Raw genomic sequence first — 8,309 nt, 5'->3', positions numbered from 1 at the left:
GAATTTGGATAAATGTGAAATAACCACAGTGTTGTGGCTTCTGCAAATTGATTTTCCTGTGTCTAAAAGTAAATTCCACGAAACGTAAAAATTAGAGCTGCCCATCCAGTGAGCGTGCCTCCTCTGTCCTGAAGCCGGCAAGGCGGTAGGCAGAGTGCCGGGGCCTGGGGCAGGTGCTTCTGTAAGGAATCCGCCAAAATGGCTCCCCTTGCCCTGGGAGGAAGAAGGTGCCCTGTGCCTCCCTGGTTTTCAGTCTGTAGGAGCAATCAGACCAGGAGGGACCCGGCTGGGGAATATCCCACTTTCTCACTGTCTGAAGCTGTCTTCCCCGCTCTTCTAACGTGTTGTCATAAATACTGTTCAAATACTGTTCATCTCTTTTTTGTGTGCGTGACATTTGCCTTAAAACATAGCAGTCCTCAAAATGAATACAATATTTCTACTAGGATCTGCACGTTCCTTTATTCCATTCCTGTGTTGTGAAGTAGCAGTTATCGATGGAGCCCTTCTAGGGGATCACCTGGGGGTGACTGAATGGATTTTGTTCTCGCCGCTTTTAGCCAGCCTGACCCCCTGAAGCAGGGTAGGCCCGCTCGGGTGAGCCAAGCTGCTGCAGGGCAGTCACTGATGGGGCTCACAGAAGGTGAGTATCCAGCTGCTTCTGGATGCCTACTAGTCAACACTAGCAGGGCTCATGAAAAAGTGGTGGTTTTGCTACATACCTTCATAAAATTAAGTCTTGTTAGAACTAGGTCAACAGGCCTTAACTGAGCATCTGTAAACCAAGAGTGATGCTGGAAGAATGCCCTAGTCCATAGAATTACTGAGAAAGTCCCTGCGTGGGGCACTTGCCCAGGCCTCCACCATCATCCACACCACACCCAGCCCATTCTTTTATATAATCTCATTTTCAGTGACACCACATTCCAGCACAATTAGGGAATTTAGAAGCCTCTTATAAAAGATTATCTGACAAGCTCACACTGGAAGCCTTAGTTTCCAGGCTCTGGGGCCTCTGAAGAAACAGGTCCCATTCTGACCTGGACATTTCCAGCTCTTCATATCATACAGACACCGGTTTTAATTTCTGGACAAGCCCCAAAGGGCTGTTTACACAGACCAAGGGCCTGATGGGGCCTGTTACTAATGACCAGATTCCCACCTTGGAGGACAGCGGTCTTGCTTCTCGGTTTTGAAGAGTGTTTGAAGGTTGAGACTGGTACTCAGTGCTTCAGCTTTTTAATATAGCCAAATCAAGAGCAATTCCATAAGCTGCCTCTTCCCAGGGGAGCGGAAAGTGTGCTGTTCTGTGGGGTCACCTGAGCCTGCTAAGAGGCACTTCCCACAGCATCCATGGAGGACATGAGTGACATAGCAAGGAGTGTGCACTGTCTGGGCTCCATCCGAGCTCTGTTGCTTGCTTTTTCTGAGGCCGCAGGCGCAACAACCCCTCCGAGCCTCAGCCTCCTTACCTTTTCTTTTCTTTTCTTTTTTTCAATAAGATTTTATTTGACAAAGAGCACAAGCAGGGGGAGCAGCAGGCAGAGGGAGAGGGAGAAGCAGACCCCCTGCTGAGCAAGGAGCCAACGAGGACTCAATCCCAGGACCCTGGAAACAGGGCCTGAGCTGAAGACAGATGCTTAGCCGACTGAGCCACCCAGGCGCCCCAGCCTCCTTATCTTTAAAATGGGGACAATAATCTTAAGAGGGGCATAGGCTATTGTGAAGAGTAGAGGAGTTAATTTACACAAAGTGCTCACATGGCATGTGCTGTGGTAGTGTTGGCGCTCAGATGAGACACAAAATGGCAGGAAAGGTTCCCAACCGGCCTGTGTTCCTTTATGTGCGGGCCCAGCAAGTGGCATGCTCCCTTGCTGTCTTGAGGAGATAGGATGATCTCTTTCAGCTGGTGGGTCTGTGGCTGCAGAGTAGAGGAGCCCGGCTGGGGAATATCCCACTTTCTCACTGTCTGAAGCTGTCATTTCGAACATGTGTTCTAAAAATATTTGGATAACTGCTTAGAAAGAACCAGCCCTGTAAACAATTGTCAGGATGCACTCGAATGTCTCTTATTCACAGAAGAAGTGCTTTACTCGTTCTTTCTCTCTTTAGCTATATCCTTCCAAGTTGCCACTCAGGATGCCGGCAACACCCTGTCGTCCAGACGGAAATTTGCTTTCCTGGTCGAGCTCAATGCCTCCTCAACACGCTCGGGGAAGGTGCAGGCAGGCTTAGGTGTGGGGGTTCTGGCCTACCTCCCAATCTCAGGGCCTTTGACCTGCAGTGCCCTTTAGTTGGGGTTGCCAGTAAGTGAGTACATAGCAAGAGGGAGAATCTTAAGTCATTTGAAAGAAAACTTCCCCCTCTCAAAGAAAGACAGCCATGAATCCTCACTGGCTTTTCATCGTTTCAGAGAATGGCACTGAGTATCCTAAAATTTCTCAAATCAGAGTCTCAAACCTGAATTGTGTGTCTTAGAAACAATATATAAAAGAGTATTGGGCTGAGTTTTTTAGCAGATGTAGGATTATTTAGAGGAAGACACAAGACTGAGATGAGAGCCTTGGGATCCCTCGGGTGGTCTGTAACAGGTGAACTTGCCCCAGGTTCTAGGACACAACTGTCCCCAAGCTCTGCCTTTAGGGGAAAAAGAAAATCATGCATAAAGCTCAGAAGGTTTCCTTCTTTGAAAAAATAGTTTCAGGGTGTCCTGAGCTCAGTAAAGATGCAGTGTCTCTTCACTTTTTAAAAAATATAATAGTTTTATTAAAATAATCCACATACCATAAAATTCACCCTTTTAAAGTATACAGTTCAGTGTTTTTTAGTATATTCACAGAGTTGCACAACCATCACCACATTCTAATTCCAAAACATTTCCATTACCCCAAAAAGAAACCTAGGACCTCTGGCATCCACTAATTTGCTTTCTGTCTCTATGGATTTGCCTACTCTAGACATTTTGTATTTATAGGTAGAGATGTTTCCTTTCATAGATACATCCCAGATAAAGAAAATTGATGTTCAAAATGTAATCACTGCCCACATTCCCACTACACTCCATCCTTCCCGCACATACCCAAAGGAGATCCTATAAGATCTTTTTTTTTTTTTTTGAAAGATTTTATTTATTTATTTGACAGAGACACAGCAAGAGAGGGAACACAAGCAGGGGGAGTGGGAGAGGGAGAAGCAGGCTTCCCGCCGAGCAGGGAGCCCGATGTGGGGCTCGATCCCAGGACTCTGGGATCATGACCTGAGCCGAAGGCAGATGCTTAACAACTGAGCCACCCAGGCGCCCCCTATAAGATCTTCTTAATCATTAAATAAGACTCACTCATTTGAGCATGTTGGGCCAAAAAAAAAAAGGAAGAAAAATAAAAAAGATTTCTGGTTAATGGGAACACCTAATTACTTTGAAGCACCTCTCCCCAAACATGTATATCTGATGAAGGCCTAAGCATCTAGACCACAGGCTAAATGAAAATGGGGTCTGGATTCAGGCAACCGATTCTACTAACATTCTGCTAACTGCACAGTGTGGTTCCATTGTATTCCACGTAAATGACGCTCCCTGGAGTTGGGCAGTGCTTCACAATTCTGCATGACAGCCCCGAATCTGGAAGTGAGTTGCAGTTAAAAAATTGGACTCACACTCAAAACATGTTGAATGCCCTGTAAAAAAAAAAAAATTCTAGGGGCACCTGGGTGGCTCAGTCGGCTAAGGATCTGACTCTTGGTTTTGGCTCGGGTAGTGATCTCAGGGTCGTGGATTCAAGCCCTGCATCGGGCTCTGCGCTCCGCATAGAGTCTGCTTGTTACCTTCCCCCTGTGCCCTCCCATTCAGGCTCTCTCCCTCAAATAAATAAATGAATCTCTTAAAAAATTATTTTTAATAAGTGGAGACTAATGAATCTCAGAGGCAATAGGGTTGAGGTCAAGAGGGACCTGCTTCATCAACTTTACCAGTCAGGCTGGTTTTCCCAATTGCTGGCATGCCTGTCACAAGGCATCTGGGTCTGTTGCTAAGCATTTTGTAGCATCAACGTACCTTTTGTCTCTCTAGTCTGCAGAGCACCCTGGGCAGGCTGGCTGGATTATTCATAGCCCCCCCCTCTCCCCACTTACCTCCAGCCAAACCCCTCTAAGAGAACCGATCTCATGACAAAAGGGTGGCCCCAGGAGCTCCTGAGTGGTGATGCATTACATTCAATCCTTCCAGAAACACAAGAGCAATAATGGCCAGTACTGAAAAAGGACAGACACCAAGGAGTGAAATGGTGTATATGGTATTACTACATTTATACCAACAAAACTGATGTATAGAGTTAGAAGTCAGTTTAGTAGCCTTCTGCAGGCGGGGAGAGGGGTTGGTGATTGGAAGAGGGGAAAGAGGGGCCTCTAGAAGTGCTGGCAATATCCTATGTCTTGACTGGATGTCATACTTCATTAGGAAAACACATGGGGGTGGGGGGTAGGACCTGGTAGGAGACCTAACTCTGCAGTGGCCACCAGTCGCTTTGGATGATCATTGTCTTTTCTTAGGTGTCCTACATCCCATCGGAAATTCTCTCAGCCAACTGCATCTTGGCCATCTAGAGCAAAGGTCAGCTAACCGTGACCCACAGGTTAAATCCAGCCCACTGCTTGTTTTTGTTCAGCCCTCAGACACTGCTCCAGCAGACCAGCACTGTGCGCCATGGAGACCATGCTTGGGTGGCTCCCTCCACCAGTGTCTAGGTCCCATCCACACCAAGCAGGCCTAATCTGTGTAAGACAGGCGGTCTTGGAAGAGGAAGCTGGCCCCTACTCAAAAATATGACTTATTAGAAAAACCTATGTGATTACTTCATCTTAAAGTCCTCAGACACCTGCTGAGAGAGGAGAAAAAGCCACGTTCATCACAAGGATAAATGTGGCAAAGTAGCAAGCCCTACCCAGTGGTTCTTAAACTTGAGGGCTTATTAGAATCACCTGAGCTTTAAAAAAAAGCCTCAGCTCCACCCTGGGATTCTGATTCATTTGGTCTAGGTTTGGACTTGGACCTGATCATTTACTTTTTTTTTTTTTTTTTTTTAAGTCCCAGATGATCCTAATGTGCAGCCAAGCCTGCAAACCACTGCATTAGTGCAACATGGTGATTCATAAGAAATATATATTTGGTCTTTGTCCACAGTTCCTGGCTCACAATTCCCCACAACCTTGGAATTTCCTGAGCGGTAAGAGCAATGGGAGCATCTTTTATCATAATATTTGGTCTCTTGTTCTCAGTTCCTGAAATAACTTCAGAGCCATAGAGGTAAAACGGGCATCTTGTTATTCATAATAAGCCCTTTTCCACCACAGCTGAGTTCATGTTGACGAGGTGACTTTTGGAAAGTGCCCAAGGATGGGGGCTGGTTGCCAGGTGAAGCAATCATGAATCAAGTGTTGGAACTTTCAGTCCCACCCCCCGATTTCTGGGAAGGAGAGGCTGGGAGTTGAATTGATCACCAATGGACAAGATTTAATTAATCTTGCCTATGTAACGAAGCCTGCATAAAAGCCCAGAAGGACAAGATTCAGAGAGCTGAGAGCTTTCAGGCTGGTAAACACGGGGAAGTGCTTGGTGGTGTGGGGAACCCCCCCTGCGCGCGCGCGCACACACACACACACACACACACACACATTGGCATTTGGTCTTAGAATCAGAGCTAGCCACTTTGTGTCTTTTCTTAGCACTCGTGCCTTCTTTCACTATCTAGTTAGTGCCATTGACACAAAGCCTCTCTAGGCAGCTATTAGTACCTGTATTCAACCTTCCTGCCATCTGCCTTTTTGTACAATAAAAGTATACTACATTTAGTATTGTTCCATGCAAAGCTGATAGTGCCGTTCACATGAGGAATTACAGTACTGAAGAAGAGTTAACATAGATTTTCTTCTTTTCTTCTTCTTCTTCTTTTTTTAAATAATACCTGTTAGCCAGTGTTTGGAGAATTATCCTGTGTCCTCAGCCAGTGAGAAATCTCATGACATGCCCTATTGTAAGCCCCAGATCAAGGAGCACTTGGGTTCATTTTGAGTCATGTAAGTCAGAGTGTGTACTTCCCCATGGTAGTTTTTGTTCTCATGGCAACAGCTCTCAAGACATCCAAGTGACAGGGTGGGAGGTGCCACAGAAGCACCAAGGAAGAGAGTCCAGCTGGATGTCCAGATGAACACCTTCGAGGAACCAGATGAAGAAACAAGACGAAAATCGGCAGTCAGGTATGGAGAGCTAGAACCCCTCTAATAAACATCAGACCACATGAGAGGTCGAGATGGAAACTGAACAGTAACTAGAAGAAAGGGTAACAGGAGACATGTCACAACTTCAGGGCATTTGAAGAGCATGATATCCCAACGCATCTCCTTGAGCCCGGGCTGAATAGCTTTGATTTGGGTAGAGTCCTCTACTAGTAAGGATTCCAAGTTGCAGACAACAGCATCCACTGTAGTGACGAAAAGCAAAAAAGCATTGACTACACAGTATTAGTGAGGAGTGTACAGAATTTCTGAGGACAGGGAAAGAGGCAGGTTGCTAGTAGCCAGGAAAAATGCAGCTAAGAGTTCAGAGTTCTAGAAGAACTGTTCTAACAGAAGTAGCATCACTGCCACTGCCCACCACCCCACACCTGGGACATTAGGAACCACCTAATGGGAAAGACACCCACCCCTCCACCTCGCGCCCCCGTCAGCAACTGCAACCTCCCAGCGTATCTCTACCCTGTATTCCTCACTTCCACCTTCCCAGGCTCACCTTCCGAGTTTCACGCAGGTGCCTCTGCTTGGCAGAGCTTTGAGGAAATCCAGGAAAGCGGTCTCTAGTTTCTTAGTCCTCACAACTCAGGAAGCTACACCTGAGGGAGGTTAGAATGGGCCTTGAGCCAATGGGTCTGCCACAGCCCCCACTTACAGGACACGTGCCCCTGTTCCAGACAAGTTCCGGAGTTCCCTAAATGCCTATTATGACAAACGCAGCCTTTCATATGAGTGAATGAACACTTCAAACCTTCTCATGGTGCGGCTGCCCATCAGCCAGTGGATCTCTGTGGTGTCACCATCTTTGTTCAGCAGTATTTGTTTTACAGCTACGTGAACTTGCACTTCTTTTTTATCCCTCAAATGAGTAGAAAAACAGAATTGAGAGTGATGATGTTTGTGATATTAAGCATAGGTCTCATAAGTTTAATAAAACTGAAGTAAAGATTACCAGGAGTACCCAAAGCAGTCAGCCTATAGCCTCAATGAGACCCTTATTGAGGAAAAAAAGATCAGTTGCCTATTCATATGTACAGAACACATTTAAACTTTTAACACTACATACATACATATATATATATATTTTAAGATTTTCTTTTTAAGTAATCTCTACACCCAACATGGGGCTCGAACTCACAGCCCTGAGATCAACAGTCACACACTCCACTGACTGGGCCAGCCAGGCGCCCCCGCTAAAACTGTATCATTGAAAAATACGTCTGATGGACAAAGTGTCATTAGATAAGCTGCTTATCTGGCTGAGAGAGAAGTGAAGACATGAGGGGAGGGCACCTGAGAGGAAGGTGCCCTCCTCACCACAGTAGCAAGGGGTTGGAAGGGGTGTCAGGGGCTGATGAGTACGTGCAGTGTCTGTCACGGGCAGGGTGCCGCGGGCTACACAGAGCTCAACATTTGTCCTGTGTATGCTGCTTCCTGGTTGGCTACAGTGAAATCTCCTTTCACCTTCTGACTAATGCCTTCTCCCACTTACAAACATACTTTCACCTCCGTCATTTCCACCTGAGGGATGCTGGTGTCTTCCAACAGAGCCCAGAACTGCTTGTTGCTGAAGAAGCCACCAGCCTGCTCCGGAGGCATTCTTTTGTGAACAGCCAACTACTGGTCCTACAACTGAATTCTCTTCTTTTTTTCCTTCTTCTCTTTCTTTTTAAAAACAAACGGTTTGGAACTTCACCAAATAACCCAAACCATCTCAGCTGGGGACCAATGGAGTCACTGGAACTAGGGGGCCACCCTGTGGCTAAGTGTCAAAAAATGAGGTCCAAGGTTCCCCCCCTTCATTTCCACAATTAATATTTCCATCCAAAGAGTAGACAGGAACCCCAGGACAACATTTGCTAAATTTCTGCTCAGAATGTTCAATTGGCTTTCCAAGCTATTTAGGCCAAGCATGTGCCTAGACCAGCAACAGCAGCATCACTTAGGAACTTATTAGAAATGCAGATTTTTAGGTCCACCCCAACCCCACTGAATCAGAAACTAGAGGTGGGGCCAGCCATCGGAGA

Source organism: Neomonachus schauinslandi, chromosome 10 (genome assembly GCF_002201575.2).
Source record: "Neomonachus schauinslandi chromosome 10, ASM220157v2, whole genome shotgun sequence".
Lineage (NCBI taxonomy): Eukaryota > Metazoa > Chordata > Mammalia > Carnivora > Phocidae > Neomonachus > Neomonachus schauinslandi.
This window is presented reverse-complemented; position numbering follows the sequence as displayed.